This window comes from Lepidochelys olivacea (genome assembly GCF_965140295.1).
Source record: "Lepidochelys olivacea isolate rLepOli2 genome assembly, chromosome: 2".
NCBI classification, from domain to species: Eukaryota; Metazoa; Chordata; order Testudines; family Cheloniidae; genus Lepidochelys; species Lepidochelys olivacea.
This window is the reverse complement of record NC_140412.1, coordinates 120,055,724-120,073,693: the sequence shown is the minus strand read 5'-3', so window position 1 is coordinate 120,073,693 and position 17,970 is coordinate 120,055,724. Positions and strand designations below refer to the sequence as shown.

The window sequence follows — 17,970 nt, the reverse complement described above, 5'->3', positions numbered from 1 at the left end:
TCCCAGTAACTTCAATACAAACGTGTCCTCAAGCTCCCGCTTTTATTTCGTGCCTCCACCACCCCCGGCTCCGCCCCAACTCGGCCCCACCTCCTCCCCCGCAACTCCCCATCCTAGCTCACCTCCGCTCTGCCTGCTCCCCTGAACACGCCGCCGCTCCGCTTCTCCCCCGTCCCTCTCCGGCGAGGGAGAGGCAGCGCATTCAGGGGAGCAGGTAGAGTGGAGGTGAGCGAGGGTGGGGAGGGGGGGAGGAATTAACGGGGGGGGGGGTAGAGGAACCGCTCCCCACCCCAGCTCACGTCCGCCTCTGCCCTCTCTCCCAGGCGGCTCGCTCAGGGGAGCAGGCGGAGGCAGAAGTGGAGCAGAGGCGAGATGGGGTACATTTCTAGGGATGGCATGGCTGGCGCTGGAATGCCACCCCAGAAACGTGCCACCCCAAGGACCTGCTTGTTTTGCTGGTGCCTAGAGCCGGCCCTGGCTGCCAGCTCCCACCCCACCCCAGTTCCTTCTTGCTGGAAACTCTGACAGTGGGGACGGAGGGCAGCTCATGGAACAGACATGAGCAACACACCTTAAAGAACACTAGTTATGGAACAGATAATTGTCTTTTCTTCTTCAAGTTCTTGCTCCTGTCCATTCCCTATTAGGTGATTCCCAAGCAGTACCAATGGAGGCCGGTAGGAGTTCATGGACATGTAGATTGCAACACAGCTCTGCCGAACCCAGCGTCGTCTCTGCCCTGTTGTGTGAGGGCGTAATGCACCGTAAATGTGTGAACCGAAGACCATGCCATGGTTCTGCAAATGTCCTGGATGGGAATGTGTGCCAGGAAGGCTGCTGAGGACACCTGAGCTCTGGTTGAATGGGCCCTCGTGATCAGCATCAGTGGGACCTGTGCTAGCTTGTTACAGATCTGGATGCAGGTGGTGATCCAGGTGGAAATTCTGGGATGACACCAGAAGGCCCTTCATCCTGTCTGCTGTTGTGATGAAGAGCTGGGTTGACCTGGGGACGGGCTTGGTACACTCTGGGTAAGATGGCAGAGCACATCTGATGTCAGGGCGTGCAGCCTCCTTTCCTCATTAGTGATGTGCAGCTTGGGACAAAACACCAGGAGGAAGATGTCTTGATTGACATGGAAGGAAGAAACCAGCTTTGGCAGAAAGGCCAGATGGGGTCGCAGTTGAACTTTGTTGTATGCGCCTGGACAGGGAGCTATCTGCTCGGGACAAGTCCCTTCTGCGAGTCCTTGGAGACCGGCGGGGTTTGGTGGATTGGTGATGACGTCCCAGTGATCTACACCTCAGTCACGCTGCTCAACTGGTACTGGAATCTAGAGCGGGACCAGGAGCTGGAGCGGGTCGGTCACCAGGAAGAACCTACTCCCTGATCTAGGGGATCCATGACACGGTGATGCATATCAGCGAGCTGATAACTCCACTGCTGAGACCGACTGTCTTGGGCCTGCGACCAGTACCGAGCCATGGGTAAAGCACTGGGCTGGTCCCAGTGCTGTTGATGCTAGGAAGGGCAGACCCTCTGCAGGCCTGTGCCATGTCACAGGCGAGGCACGCCTCGAACCTTGCGAGCAGTGCCCTGAGTCCAGAGACTGATGAGGGCTTCACTGAGCCTGCCTCTCTGCCTTCGAGGCCTGGTGGCTCCATGCGAGCAAGCACCGGAGGAACATCCCCTGCAATGGGGAACGGTGCCACTGAGATTGGGGACCTAGAGAAAGGACCCAAGGCGGGTTTACCCTTAGACCAGGGTACTGCTGTAACCGGTGTGGGCGGCACCAATAGCGCCAGGATATCCTGCACTGCCTGCAGGGCGTCGACGGGACCTCTAACTGATGAAGTTCCCCGTCACTGTCCGGTGTGGCAGACCTAGGTCGGGGTGGGCGGGACCACTCAACCTGAGCTAGGGCCTGACTCCTGGTAGGAGGTATCAAGCTGCCCTACTTGGGCCTTGGCTCCCCTCCTGCCCTCTCCTTCTCCTAGCAGGGATGTAGGAGATCTTCCTCTCCCGGTCTTCTTTAGCCTCTTGGAAGATGCCAGGGACGGGGATCGGCGCAGGTGGGGCACTCTGCACCAATATTGTGGTGCTCGGGGCAGACTTGCACCTAGACTGCTCTGGTGCTGGAGTTAGTACTGACTCCATGAGGAGCGCTTTGAGGCAGAAGTCCCTCTCCTTCTTAGTCCAAGGTTTGAAGGACTTTCAAATGTCGCTTATATGCGACCCACCAAGACATCTGAAACAACTGTTATGCGGATTGTTGATGGGCATCAGTTTCTTGCAGTGATCGCAGGGCTTAAAGCCTGGGGACTGGGTCATGCCCCATCCCTAGGCTAAGTCCCATTCGGGACCAACTAATTAAAACACTAACACTAAGGGAAACTGTTAACTATGTACAACTATTTTACAAGAAAGTTTGAAATACTGAACAAAGTGAAAAGGGCTAGCCGAAGCAGCAGACGTTTCAGCACCATCACTGGCGGCAAGAAGGAACTGAGGGTGGGGGGAGCCAGTGACACTCCTTATACCATGTGCACACCACTCCAGAAGGCGCCAGAGTCGGTCCCCTACCGATACCACAGAGGGAAAATTTTCTGGCACCAGTGCATGTGGTGAGCACACACACCTCATATGAAATGGACTTGAGCAAGCACTCTAAGAAGAACAGTAATTTATTCTGGGGAAGAAGAGGTACTCATGTGTTTAAATGTTTGCAAGATGAAGCCCTAGGATAAGACATGAGGACTACTATATTTAACTGAAATTCCAGGGGAATTTACATTGGGAGATTCTTTTACTCAGATTGGAATTTGGCCAGGATACCAAGCATAACACCCCTCCTCTTGCAAATAATACCCTAGGATCAATAACCTCAAAAGGCCTGTGTGACAGGTTCCCCCCAGGGTGTCACCTGGAACTGGGGTGCCACTGAGCCTTCTGACCCACACCAGCCTGGACTCCCTCTCACACTGTGCTGCTGTGACAAGTTGCAAAGCCCTCCAAGCTTGCACTTTCACCAGCTTTCACATAGGTAGGGACACACTCCGCTTCCCAGCCTAGGACCCCAGAGCAGTACTGTCCTGCCCTGGTCAAATCTGGCCAGTATATGGGTTTAACTACCAGTCCGCCTCTCCCTCAATGTGAAGAGGACCATGCACATTTGTGGTAACCAAGCTGAGATTTTCCCCAGACCTCTTAGTCAAATGCACACTGGTTTGGATTAAAACATAAAATAAGTTTATTAACTACAAAAGGGTAGATGTTAAGTGATTATAAGTGATAGCAAACAGAATAAAGCAGATTACCTAGTAAATAAACAAAACCGCAAACTGAGCATAACACACTAGATAGGGAGGATGTGAATTAGCAAATTCTCACCCTGAGTGATAAACTTCCTGGCAGATTCTTAAGGCACAAACTGCATTGGCTCTGCAGCTTGGGGTTTCCAGGTTTTCATACACAGGCTAGCAATCCCTTAGCCTGGGACCATCACCTCCCCCCTGTTCAGTCTTTATTCCTCCAGTGTTTCCAGGTGTGTTGTTGTAGGGAGAGTGAGGTACCATCATGATGTCATTTCCCCCCTTTTATATCTTCTTCCCACTTTCTGGAAAGCTCTTTTGCTATGACCTGGGTCAAACAGTTCCCATTGTGTAGTGCTCTCTGAGAGGTTTCTATTGTACACAGTTCCTGGGGTAATTTTTGTGCTTGTGTGATCAGGAACAGTCAACACGGCAAGTCATACCTGACCAACCTGATTGCCTTCTATGATGAGATAACGGGCTCCGTGGATATGGGGAAAGCGCTGGATGTGCTATATCTTGACTTTAGCAAAGCTTTTGATACGGTCTCCCACAGTATTCTTGCCAGCAAGTTAAAAAAGTATGGATTGGATGAATGGACTATAAGATGGACAGAAAGCTGCCTAGATTGTGGTGCTCAACGGATAGTGATCAACGGCTCAGTGTCTAGTTGGCAGCCGGTATCACGCAGAGTGCCCCAGGGGTCAGTCCTGGGGCCGGTTTTGTTCAATATCTTCATTAATGATCTGTAGGATGGGATTAATTGCACCCTCAGCAAGTTCGTGGATGACACTAAACTGAGGGGAGAGGTAGATATGATGGAGGGTAGGGAGAGAGTCCAGAGTGACCTAGACAACTTGGAGGATTGGGCCAAAAGAAATCTGATGAGACTCAACAAGGACAAGTGCAGAGTCCTGCACTTAGGAAGGAAGAATCCCATGCACCACTATAGGCTGGGGACCGACTGGCTAAGCAGCAGTTCTGCAGAAAAGGACCTAGGGGTTACAGTGGAAGAGAAGCTGGATATGAGTCAGCAGTGTGCCCTTGTTGCCAAGAAGGCCAATGGCATATTGGGCTGTATTAGTAGGAGCACTGTCAGCAGATCAAGGGATGTGATTATTACCCTCTATTCGGCACTGGTGATGCCACACATGGAGTACTGCATCCAGTTTTGGTCCCCCCACTACAGAAGGGATGTGGACAAATTGGAGAGAGTCCAGCGAAGGGCAACGAAAATGATTAGGGGGCTGGGGCACGTGACTTATGAGGAGAGGTTGAGGGAACTGGGGTTATTTAGTCTGGAGAAGAGAAGAGTGAGGGGGGATTTAATAGCAGCCTTCAATTACCTCAAGGGGGGTTCCAAAGAGGATGGAGCTAGGCTGTTCTCAGTGGTGGCAGATGACAAAACAAGGAGCAATGTTCTCAAGTTGCAATGGGGGAGGTCTATGTTGGATATTAGGAAACACTATTTCACTAAGAGGGTGGTGAAGCACTGGAATGGGTTACCTAAGGAGGTGGTGGAATCTCCATCCTTAGATGTTTTTTAAGTCCCAGCTTGACAAAGCCTTGGCTGGAATGATTTAGTTGATGTTGGCCCTGCTATGAGCAGGGGATTGGACTAGATGACCTCCTGAGGTCTCTTCCAACCCTAATATTCTATGATTTCCTCAATAAGCCATTAACATTGTTTGGCCTTTTTACTATTGTACCTGAAAGGCTGCTTGTGGGTGTTTTCAACCTCACAACATGTTTCAGTAACACACACAGTGCCAAACTTCATAACTTTACCAAGGATGATAGCACATACAATCCAATGAGATGTTAATGTCTAGCAGATCAAGACTTTTAGAAGGATACCTCAAAAGGCATACTGTGGACAAAACATATCCTAATTACATGACAGTGGTGAAGATGGATATACCATATTCACATCTTAACAGAAGAGAGCACCTCTGGCAGGGCGGTACCCACAACACCGCAGTGGGGAGTTAGTACAATATTGACCCAGAAGGAAGAGTGCTGCATGCTGAGTCTATGGCACCTTTTACAACAGCTCCTTGGACCTGCCCCGGATGTCTCCCATCCAACCCCGCCTGGTTTGGGAGATGGGATGAAATGACCATTTGAGGGAATAAATTACAATTGTTACATTTAACATTGTGTTTCAAAATGACTGAAGAAATCCTAAAGAATTCAGCAGTACCAAGTCAGTTTGCAACACCACAGCAATGTAAAGAGCTTGCCACATGTTGATACATTGTTGGTAACAAGCTGCAAGTGTTTCTATAATGTAACCGTACTTTTTGGCAAAACCTAGGATCCTAACATTTACCTGATTTAGACGAGCCACCACACCATAGGCTAAAACCAAACCAGATTATTCTGATGCTTCCTCTCATTGCGTGTCTGACAAAAACTTAAACACCTGAAAAGTAACTACCTCCTTACCACAGGCCAAATCCAGAGAGGTCTTACTCAGTGTTTACCAATTCATGACTCACAATGAAGTCAGTTGAAACTTTGCCTCAGAACGTGGCCCTAAGTTTGTTAATTATTAAGTGACTAGTGTATCAATAAAGGTTCTTCCCTTTCTGTCACTGTACAGGGAGCTGCTCCCCCATTCACCCAACCCCTGTGCATCTGGCCCCCATGATATGAGCCTCGCCCTCCTTCCCCACCCAGAAACCCGCCCCCCACTCCTTCCCTTCTGCATCTGGACCTCCGCCCCTGCACCTAGACCACCCCCACAGAGACCCCCATACTCTAACCCACCCCAACAAACCCCACACATCTGGACCCCCCACTCCACTGAGCCCCAACCAGCTGCACCCAGACCACCCCGCCACCAAGCTTCACTCCCCAAGCACCAGACCCCCCCTGCTGAGCTCCACCACACCCAGACCCCCCCCACTGAGCCCCAACCACCTTCACCTGGACCCCCCTGCAGAGCCCCATTGCCCATGCACCCAGACCCCCACCCCAAGAACCCCTGTGCATCCAGATCCCCACTGTACCTGGACTCCCCACACAGAACCCTCTCAACCCACACCTGGATCCCCTCCTCCCCCGCCCACTAAACCTCTCCACGCTTGGATCCTGCTGGGCTGAGCCTGCCTGTCCCATACCTGGTGCACATGGCATGGAGGGAAATACCTTGGGGTATTTCTGGGGCAGGTCTGGCCCTTGCACTGTGTCAGGGTAGGGTGCAGCCAAACTGCTGAGTCTATGTCCCAGAGAGATGGGGGGAGGAAATTGCAGGGCGATCTCCAACCTCTGTGCAGCCAGTAGCCTCTGCTCCCCACTGCCATGATGGAGCCTCCATGTTTATTTATTGACAAAAAAAATGCAGAATTTTAAAATACTGTGTGAAAAATTTTATAATTTTTTTTTTTTTGGTGCAGAATTACCTCAGGAGTAGTCTGCATTCACTATGCTATTAAACAGCATCAAAAACCTCTGTCCAGATTTTGTACCTCACCTAGGCTTACAGCCCTAAGGTCATTTCCAATTCCTCACTCTCCTCCTTCCCCCTAGATCCAGGCGGTCACCAAATCCTGACAGTTTTTCCTGCACATCTCTGAATCTGTCTTTTCTCTCCATACCTACTGCATAACACCCTTGCACAAAATAATGCTTGGGAATGGATGAGAGAAGTTAAAAACTACTTTAAAGGCATGTATTTAAACAAATGATCCAGAAACTAGAACTACAGTTTTTGTTATCAAACTGTATTTCAAATTATTCATTTTGTATTATGATTTAGAGGGCATGCTAAATATATGAAAAGGCAACCCTGTCTCTAGATGCTTACAGGAAGACCTCCACCATAAATTCTGTTGAGACATCATTATAGAGTTTCTTCAGTATAGTATCTCACTATCTGAGGCATTTCCAACAGAAACTAATAATCTGCCTTTAGGAGTAAGAAGAGACTCTAACAGAGAAGAGTGACATGATTCAAGCTCGCAAAGCAAGCTGCTCAGACAATCACCACCCCTTCCAACAAAGAAACAACAAGCAAGAGTTGGTACACTGCACCATAATGACTGTACATGGGCTCATTTTTTCTTTAAGCGTGGATGAAACAAGATTCCCTTGGACTACGGAAGAGCTGGGCAGCAGCTGGTTCCCAGAATTGCCATGTCACAAGACAGAGACATTAAAACCATTTAAAACCACTTTAAAAAATGCATCTTCCTTCATAAGAGGGATGCAGTCTGACCACACTTTTTGCATAAGGAAGTTTTTAAAATAAGCAAACTCACTAGAAATAATAAAAAATGCTGAACTGAAATAGCCATGCAGTCATGCCACATGAAAACGACCAAAAGAAGAACCTTCCAAGGCAACATACCAGATCAACTATTACATTTGAAGTTCTGCTTCTGGTGGTTTGCTGACATCCATAATTCTTAAGAGTCATAGCCCATATTTATTAACAGTTTTTTCTACCCCTAGATCCGCACAACTACAACACTGTACACTCTTTGCGCACCTTCCAATCATCAGCAACAAGGATACACATTTAAACTAGCAAATCTGAAGTACTGAGCTTTTAGGGCCAGATCCTATCTGCAGCAAGGGAGATTTAGGTTAGATATGAGAAAAAACTTTAAACTATAAGGCTAGTTGCGTAGACTGTCGGTCCTTCATCAGTTGAGACTGAGCCGATCACAACACATCTTCCAATCTTCTCTCGCTCTGGTCATCCTTCGCCATGCTTGTCCATATCTCTGTGTTCGGAAGTCATCCCACCTCTTTGGAGGTCGACCGCATGGCCATTTCTGTTCTCACGGATACCACTTGGATATAGCTGTGGTCCATTTGTTGGTTGCTGAGTTGGGCCACATGTCCCGCCCACCGCATTTTGCTGACCCTCTTTTTGACAACGTCTTGCACTCCAGACTGCAGCCTAATTATTTCACTGGGGATGTGATCATGGAGCAAAATGCCCAAAAATGTTCGTTCCATCACCCTCTGTGTGACAGACAGTTGATGTTCTTCAGTCTTTGTCAGCGACCATGTTTCACTGCCATATAACATCGCTGGAAACACTGTCAGTTAAAAAGATTCGCATGAGTTGTTTTGCTGATCTTTCCTTGGAGGATGTCCTTGATCTCACTGAATGCGCACCATCCAGGTTTTTTTCTGCGCAACAGTTTGCCTTTCTGATCATGGCGCATGTTGACCTCCTGGCCCAAATAAACGTATTTATCAACCTCTTGGATCTGTTCTCCTCCAAGAGTTATTTGGCTTCTTGGCAGAATATCTAAACTCATGTATTTTGTTTTCGACCAATTCATTTTTAATCCGACTTGACTACTTTTTGCGTTCAGTTCTTTAAGCATTCTCTCAAGCTGGGCTGTATTTTCGGCTATCAGCACTATATCATCTGCGAACCTGAGATGGTTTAGCTGCTCGCCGTTGATATTAATCCCACTTTCAAGTCTGCTCAGAAAACCAATTCAAGACAGGCTGTGAATAGTTTTGGTGAAACTATCTCCTTGTTTCACACCTTTCTCAATGGGGATTCGGAGGGGAGAATCAAACAGCGATATGTCCGTGCTACAGCCAGAGTTTGCTTCCTTTAGTAATGTGATATATTTCGCGCTGATGCCCTGTTCTGAAAGAGCTTCAAGAACAGCGCTAGTCTCTACGCTGTCAAATGCCTTCTTGTAGTCCACGAAGGCAATACACAAAGGGAACTTGAACCCTCTAGTACCCTTGAACCCTCTAGTAGTTGGTTTAGAGTGAAGATGTGGTCTATCGTGCTGTAATTCCTTCGAAAGCCGGCCTGCTCTCTAGGTTGCTGTTCATCCAGGTTTCGTGACAGTCAATTTGTTATTATTTTAGTGAACAACTTATAGATATGTGAAAGCAGGCAGATCAGGTGATAGTTCTTTAGATTTTCTCAATTGCCTTTCTTATGCAGCAAGATGGCATTGGACTCTTTCCAACTGGACAGTATCTTCTGGATTTCCAGGTAGCAGCTGAACCTTTGGGCGAGAGCTTTCCACAGTTCCTGACCTCCTGCCTTAAGCACTTTTGCAGTCAGGCTGTTCTTGCCTGGAGCCTTCCCCTCTTTCATTTGATGGGCTGCGTGATGGACTTCGCTGATGAAAACCGGGAGTATGCGTTCATCGGTTTGTTGAAGTGATGGCATTGGGACGTCTATATGAGATGCAAACAGCTGTGCTTAGAAATCCCTGCAAATTGCCTCCATCTCTGTTCGATCAGTTACTGATTTTCCATCCCTGTTCTTCAAAGCTGATAATGATGACCTGTATAACGCCAGTTCCCATTTGCATTTTTGGAGACTTTTACGATCTTCAGCAGCCTTTAGGAGCTTTTTGGTTCGAAATTTCTCAAAGTCTTCCTTCAACTTCATTCAAATGAGCTTGCACAGAAGGGAGTACTCAAGCCTGTCGCTGCCGTTTTTCATTTTCCTCCTCTTCTCCAATAAAGTCTTTGTATTCTCCGAGATTCTTCTGCTAGCTCTTCTTGGTCTTTCACGCTCAGCTGATTTCACACACCATTTCAGTCTCTTACTGAAGTTCTCATAATTGTCATTGCAGTCGTCCAGGAGGCTCCAATCTGCCCTAGAAATGTTTTCCTTCAGGATTGCCTCATCGAAAGATACCGGTTAAGCTCTGTTATAGGCTTCCAAGGGAGGTTGTGGAATCCCCATCATTGAAGGTTTTTAAGAACAGGTTTAGACAAACACTTATCAGGGATGGTCTAGGTTTACTCAGTCCTGCCTTTTTGGTGATGGAGGGGGGAAGGGGGAGGGGGAGGAGAGGGTGTTGGACTAAATGATTTCTCAAGGTCCCTTCAAGCCCTGTATTTTATTGATTCTTTCCTCAGCTGGTGTAAAATCAACTACAATGGAGTTACACTGATTTATACAGCTGAAAATAACTGCCCCTATTTGATACATAAAGTAAGGGGGTAGGGGATTGCAAACTCCTACAGTGAAAAGAAAATTGTAGCCCCAAAACACCTAACTGTAGACCAGTAGTTTTGTTTGTTGGCCGGCAACTGATGTTATGATCAGGCAAGTCAAAGAGAATGACCAGAGAAAGCTGGAGTGAACTGCAAACATCAACAGTAGAACTAATTAAAGTGTTTCAAAATTTCAATAACATTTTGTAAATAAAAAATATAATTTTGATGAAATATTGATGAAATTTTCATCCATGGTACATTCACACCTTGAATACTGAGTGCAGTTCTGGTCACCCCATCTCAAACAAGATCTATTAGAACTGAAAAAGTACAGTGAAGGGCAACAAAAATGATTAGGGATACGGAACAGTTTCCACATGAGAAGAGATTAAAAGGACTGGAACTGTTCAAGCTTTGAAAAGTGCTAAGGGGGGGTCTGACAAAGATCTATAGAATCATGAATGGTGTGGAGAAAAGCGAATAAGGAAGTATTATTTACCCGTTCACATAACACATGAACCATGGGTCACCCAATGAAAATTAATAAGCAGCAGGTTTCAAACCAACATAAAGAAGCATTTCTTTACAGAATACACAGTCAACCTGTGGAACTTGTTGCCAAGAGATGTTGTGAAGGCCAAAAGTATAACTGGGTTCAAAACAGAATTAGACACGTTCATGGAGGATAGATACATCAATGGCTATTAGCCAAGATGGTCAGGGAAGCAATCTCGTGATCTGGGTTGTCCATAAACTACTGACTGCCAGAAGCTGGGAGTGGATGAAGGAATGGATCACTCGATAATTGCCCTGTTCTGTTCATTCCCTCTGAAGCGTCTGGCACTGGCCACTGTCGGAAGACAGGATACTGGGTTAGATGTGATTGGCCTGACTCAGTATGGCCGTTCTTATGTAAAATTTTCATCACTTTTGACTAATTATATAGCTAGTTGAAATTTTGACATTAGAAAAATGATGATGAAATTTTAAAGGGGAAAAAGTGGAAAATTTTTTTAAATATGTAAAAATAAAAAATCCCCCACCCCCTTTTAGACCAGCACTAATTGAAATATTTTCTCTGCCTAAGTTGTTTCTGATTTTATGAACGGGGAGTGTTGTTTGTGTTGGTGGGGGAGGAGGGACGCGGAAGGGAGGAAAAATAATCACATAAAGCACTACACTGTAATCAAACATACTTCAATCTAGTTGGAAAACAGTGGGTTCAGTTACCAAGAGCTAGTTTTAAACAAGTGCTATTGGAAATCTAGATCAGAATGGTTATAATTAAACACAGAAAGCAAACAAGTCCTTTGAGGTTTTGGGAAAATAAGTTTCCTTGTTTCAGAGTCATGTTGCTTTAAGATGCTGGACTCCAAGTAGCAAAAAGATATCTGTAAATCTTCCCAACTTCATCACAGATGGCTGCCGTACCAGTACTGAAACTGAGCCCTAGACTTTAAATAAATAGTTAGCTTGCAAACGCTAATAAGTCTCTACAGGGCATGTGTAGACTGAGATTCTAGGGGTATGTCTACATTGCCAGCTGATTTAGGTTAGTGGGACTATAAAATTGCAATGTAGACATTCGGGCTCAGGCTGAAGCCTGGGGTCTGGGACCCCACTAAGGGGGTGGATCCCAGAGCCCGAACATCTACAATGCACTTTTATAGCCATGCAGCCTGAGCCTTATGAGCCTGAGTCAGCTGACATGGGTCAACAGCCAGTGTTTTAGTGCCCTGTAGACATACCCTTGGAGGCTTATAACTTGGCCAAAATTTGGGTAAATTTTCATAGAGACTGCAAAAAAAGTACCAGCTGACAACTCCCACTAAATTTCAAGTCTCTGCTCCAAACCATTAGAGCTTTTCAGCAAAATGGTGTAATTCATTTATTTTGTTTAAACCCATAGACTTAACGTATTTTTCCCCTCACCTCATTCTTGGAAACTGCATTTTAGTTGACACTTTTCAAAACAATTCAGACAGAAGCAGACACCCAACATAGAAAATTTCAGCCCCAACAGATCAATCCTGGCAAAGTTATACGCAACTGAAAATAGGGTTTTATAAATGGAAAGTGCCAGGCAACATTAACTATAGGCGTCACTACCTATAATTAAAAATACTATTCACCATTGCCACAAAGCTACGGGCTTTGAAAAAAGTGCTTAATAGTCCTCCAAAGAAAGTTGTGTATATGGTATTTATGAAACAGTTTCCCATCCTTATCCTTCAAATTACTTTTCTGCAGAATATCACAAAGCTGTGTATATAATAAATTTTTTCATGTCATGTTTAATACAGCAAGTGCTAGCACGGGCCGTAGTTACAGTTGCCAAAAAAATATCCTCTACAACACCATTTTCAGATGCTTGTAATTTTCCCAAAATGTCACCATTTGAAATTTCCACATTCACTTCTGAAATGTCTTGATTTTCTAAAGCTTGATATTTCAATGTTAACGTTGCACTGAGGTGATGTGTTAACATTTTTATTATCTACGTATGTATGTGTGATCATCTGCCATCCCAACACTTTATAAACACTCTTTTGAAGCAAGTCTGCTCACCCACATTTTACAGGGAAAGGCACACACAGGTTATGTTACTTGCCCCAGGTTTCTATGGCAGAGGCCCAAATAGCTCTGTGTGTTTGTCAATCATTTTACACTGAATGGTCCATTAAACTGCTACTTAGTACCATGGGGCTCCCCCTCACCTCATTTCCAACCAATATAAGCAATAAAAATCACTGTCTTTTAAAAAGATGCATTATTGTAGGTTCTATAGGCTGCACCCCCACCCACAAGCTTGGTAAATAAAACCCATCAGCTACAGCTCGCCTTTAACATGCTAGAAATACCGCAGGCTTTCTCTGAGAAAAGCTATTATCATCTGCTCTGTCTCTATTGTGGCTAGAAAGATGGAAAACTAGTGCAATTCCAAGTCATTTATTGATTTTATGGTTCTTGTTAGATTCTGTGATTTGTCAATTGCATTACTCTAGAGGACTGTATTTGATCTTGTGGTTTCATCCCCAGTTATAGAATTGCCCTAAGATACGGTTTTCTTGTTCAGGGAAAAACAAAACAAAAAACGTTATATTTCCCCAGAACCCTCATGTGACAGGTTGTACCCCCCCCTTCTGGGGTGCCACCTGATGTGCTGAGCCCACCTGTCCCACCAGCCTGGGTTCCCCTTACTCTGTGCTGCTGTGACAGGCTCTCAAGCCCCCCTCCAGCACACACCCAGGTAGGGACTCACCCAGCTGTAGAATCTCAGTCTGCAATCAGCTCTATGTGGGAAGACTAAGCTCGGGGAATTGCCCAGCACTCTAGTGCACACCCCCTCTGGAGTGTAAACCCAAAATTATAGTGTCTGGCGTTGTATAGAGATCTGTATAGCGTAAGCTCATGAAATTCACCCCCTCCCTCAAGGTGGAGGAAGATATGCACAGCTTTCTCCCCACCTCCCCCAGTTAAGAATTGCACAAACGAGGTATCGAAGTAAACAAAAACCAAGTTAAAATTTACCTTTTGTAGTTAATGAAGTGATTATAAGGGATAGCAAACAGAACAAAGCAGATTACTGAGAACATAAAACAAAACATGAAAACTAAACTTAATACACTCAGGAATACTGGCTACAAATAATTTCTCACCCTAAATGTTGTTTCAAGCAGGTTGCAAAGTTTCTTGAAGGCAAAAACTACACTGCTTGCAGCTTAACTCTCCAGGAATTCCTTTTACAGGCTGACCTTTTTCTCCTGGATTCAGCGCCTGCCTCTGCCAGCTTTGTTCCTTTGTTTCTTCAGGTGTTGTCAGCAGTTTTCATTCTTAGGCGGGGAGGCAGTGAAGAAGAGCCCAGGTTAATTTACTCCCAAGCCTTAAATAGGATTTGCATATGGCGGGAATCTTTTGTTTCCCAGTTTTGATCCCCAACCCCTTCCTATGGAAGGGTACCAGCATTTCAAGATGGTATCCTGTACCAGGTGACACAATCACATGACCCTGCTGTGTCAAAGCAGTATCCCAGGAAACTTCTCAGGAAGGATGGAGATTAGTATCTTTAAAGTCCTATTGTCCTTCCTAATGGCTTATCCAGGCTGATTGCATACTTTCTGGTTTGGGTGTTGCCCAAATACACATACAGAAATATGTAACAATAACAACTGTATCTGAAGTTAGGAATATTGATAATCCTATTCCGTAAATCATAACCTTTCCAATGATACCTCACATGATACCCATCTTGCACAAAACATATCTTAGTTATGCCATATTAATATCATAACAATATTTCTATGAAGATATGGGGCAGGGGTGGCCAACCTGAGCCTGAGAAGGAGCCTGAATTTACCAATGTACATTGCTAAAGAGCCACAGTAATACATCAGCAGCCCCATCAGCCAACCCCGCCCCCACCACCCTCAGCACCTCCTACCCGCTGGCAGCCCTGCTCATCAGTGCCTCCCCCTCCCTCCCTGTGCCTCCTGCCCACTGCGATTGGCTGTTTCGCAGTGTACAGGAGGCTCTGGGATGGCGGGGGGAGGAGTAAGGGTGCAGCAGGCTCGGGGAGGGGGCAGGAAGGGGCGGGGGCCTTGGGGTAAGGGATGAAGTGGGGGCAGGGCCTGAACAGTGGAAAGTTGGCGCCTGTAGCTCCAGCCCCGGAGTCAGCACCTATGCAAGGAGCCGTGTATTAACTTCTGAAGAGCCACGTGCGGCTCCGGAGCCACAGGGTGGCCACCCCTGATACCGGGCATAATGTCACACCCCAACCTAGTACATTCTACTACATCCCATACAAGCTCTACACACAAAGTTTAAAGTTAACAGCTAACAACAGAAGTGGAATTCCTGTCTATACTTTAATAGAGTAAGCCTTTTCTCTCTCTTGAGCCGTCAGGAAAAATACCTTTGCTCCATGGCTATGCCAATTACACTGGGAAGTTTATAAAAATTAACCCCCTGATAACTCCATCATCAGTATCTTGGAAACCTATGCTGTTGAAAAATCCTCAAACAATCCACTGACCATCCCAGCAAGATCTCAGGCACGTAAAAGTTTCTGAAATTCTAGTACTATGACACTAAAGATTAGCTACTCTTAGGTTTCAGTTTTATCAGGAACAGCTAACATTATTAGCAGCTTTGTTGCCCCTGAGCCCCAGTAAGAGGTACATACATTTGATAACAGATTTGGCATGCTTTTTATGAAAAACAAGGAAGAAACTAATTTTACTAATTGTGTTTACTAATTACACAATCATTGCTAATATTGATTTGTTAATCATATGTCCCGCAAACAGTGCTCTAACTCCTTAAAGGGATTAAATTAATAATAGTAGCATCATCAACCTCCCACTTCTCTCTCACCTCCTGTTTATTTTTGGAGACAGGGATATGCCTTTACCTCCAGGCATCTTAGAATTCACCCAACCCAAAAATACGAGACTACCACTTCCAGATTACTTGCCCTTCAGTTGATGGGATCAGAGTCTCTTTGTCACCTCAGTAAAGTCAACACTGATCTTGGCCTAACATCAAAGCCCTGGGAGATCTGTCATGATGCCTACAAACAGTTGTAACCCACATACCTCCTGGGTGTGGTGTTCTGTCCCATCTAGGGACACCGAGACCACTTAGAGAGATTAATAAGTCTGCTCTATAGCCTTAGCTAAGAGCCACATGGCTCTTAGCTCATGCATTTAGCTTCAGAGGTCCCAGGTTCGATCCCATTACAGTCACTTACAATCATTTTGCCTTCAGTTTCCATGAACATCAGAAACCTGTGCTCCGATTCCCCCAAAAGTACTGTACAGTACTTTGCCATCTGATCTCAATCCAAGTTTTGTAATATTTGGTATTTTTCTTAAAGCCCAAGCTGTGATTTTGTGAAGATCGGAGACATTACTTTTGGCAAAAAAAAAAAGAAGAAAAAAAAAAGGCACTTCTCTAGTTCACATACTTCTGGAGAAAATCTCGAAAATGTTAAATCTAAATCCAGAAGGCAAATAAAAACAATCAAAAAATCTTTTAAAATCACGTTTCTTAAGCTAATTTCATGATTGTTTAGTGCCCAACTCATGATTTTTGAATGCTTAAGGTCAGCAATACTGTGTGCTTCTCCTAAACTCCCCCAAACCTGCAAACACTCACATGCATGCCTAAAAGCTAAGCATGTACATAAGTGCTAGCAGGATCAAGGCACAAGTTTGCCATTTTCTTTATGATCTGTATAATCACTACCAGCCCAGAAAGTAAACAGATGCCATTTACTTCCTGAACCCATGGCTCCTTCTACGCTGCAGCACTGAAGATTGCTCTTTTTCCATTAGGCCAGAGGCTACTGTGTTTTTTTAAGTTCAGTTTCAGAGTAACAGCCGTGTTAGTCTGTATTCGCAAAAAGAAAAGGAGTACTTGTGGCACCTTAGAGACTAACCAATTTATTTGAGCATAAGCTTTCGTGAGCTACAGCTCACTTCACTTTAAGGTGCCACGAGTACTCCTTTTCTTTTTAAGTTCAGTGGAATTCTTCATTTATGTGAATTCTTGTGTGTATCGTATCTTATCTGGGACATTTACAAAAACAGAGGATATAAACTGTATTGCACAAATAACAACACAGTTTCTAAGGTGACTATTTTCTCTTTAGTTATTTCCCCTCATGCCACAGGGAGCAATCAGCTGAAAAAACAAAAGGCGAAAAGTACCTCTAACCCTTAGCCTATTCCCCCATGAAAAGAAATCCAATCTTTTTGTGCTGTAATCATGCATCTTTAATATTACAGTTTTTTTCAGAGGAAAATGACACTCTAGCATCACAAAACTGATTTATCTTTACATCAATTCTTTTTTTTTTTTAAAGACAACTTTAGCCAATACCCTCAACCCAGCACCATGAAATTTCTGGGAGCAAAAGCATGTATCACCAGGAATCAACTGTGAAAGGTACTGGAAAACAATGTTTTACAATTGTCATTGCTAAGTTTTCAGCTGCTGATGACCATTGTTCTGAACAAAACATTTTTGTGGCACTGGCTCTGTGACAACTGGGTATAATGTTAAACAAGTTTTCAGACCTGTTTTAATAGCAGTTTAACAATCATAAAGAGAGCCTTACCATTTAAAGCGCAAATGTTTTAGTTACATATTAACACTCTTTTCATCCGATTGCTGAACAAGTTTGTAACGCTTTGAATGCAAGCATTTTTCAGACAACTGAATGCTTAGTGAATCCATACATTCACAACCTAGATAGGGTTGGAGTGGAATAGAAACTGGTTTGCTCTCTTACAGTGGGCTCTCAGAAGTGCTCTCAAAAACACGTCCTTCTTTCAAAAGAAAGATGGGCAATACCAGTAGGAAGATTGGAAACGTCAATTGTAATGTAAGGCTTTGATCTATTTTCACACTTAATATTCACGATGAGAAGTGCTTGACCTTTTGAACGTCAGTGTCCAACTGAGTTCAACTGATGCCTTCTATTTCATCCTTTAAGTGTCTCTCACCACTATGACCCAAAGAATTGACAGCTCTCTTGTATTTTGCAGATTACAGCTTTTGGAATGAAGGAGAGTAGAGAAAGGGAGGGGAGAAAAACTATTGGGGACCCCCAAAGACAGAACCAATACTTTTAAAGTGTTCTTGCTTAATTCCAGGAAAAGATCAAAATATTCCACCTGATTTTTAGAGCAAACTAAGGAGCTGGTCCAGC

General features: G+C 45.0%; 1 protein-coding gene across 3 annotated transcripts in view; it reads right to left on the bottom strand.

Annotated features, from left to right (window-relative positions):
- Positions 1-17,970, bottom strand: part of SLC22A23 (solute carrier family 22 member 23) — a gene marked incomplete at its 3' end in the record, with an annotated part of 165,984 nt that overhangs the window by 132,373 nt on the left and 15,641 nt on the right. The gene's annotated exons all lie outside the window — the stretch shown is intronic.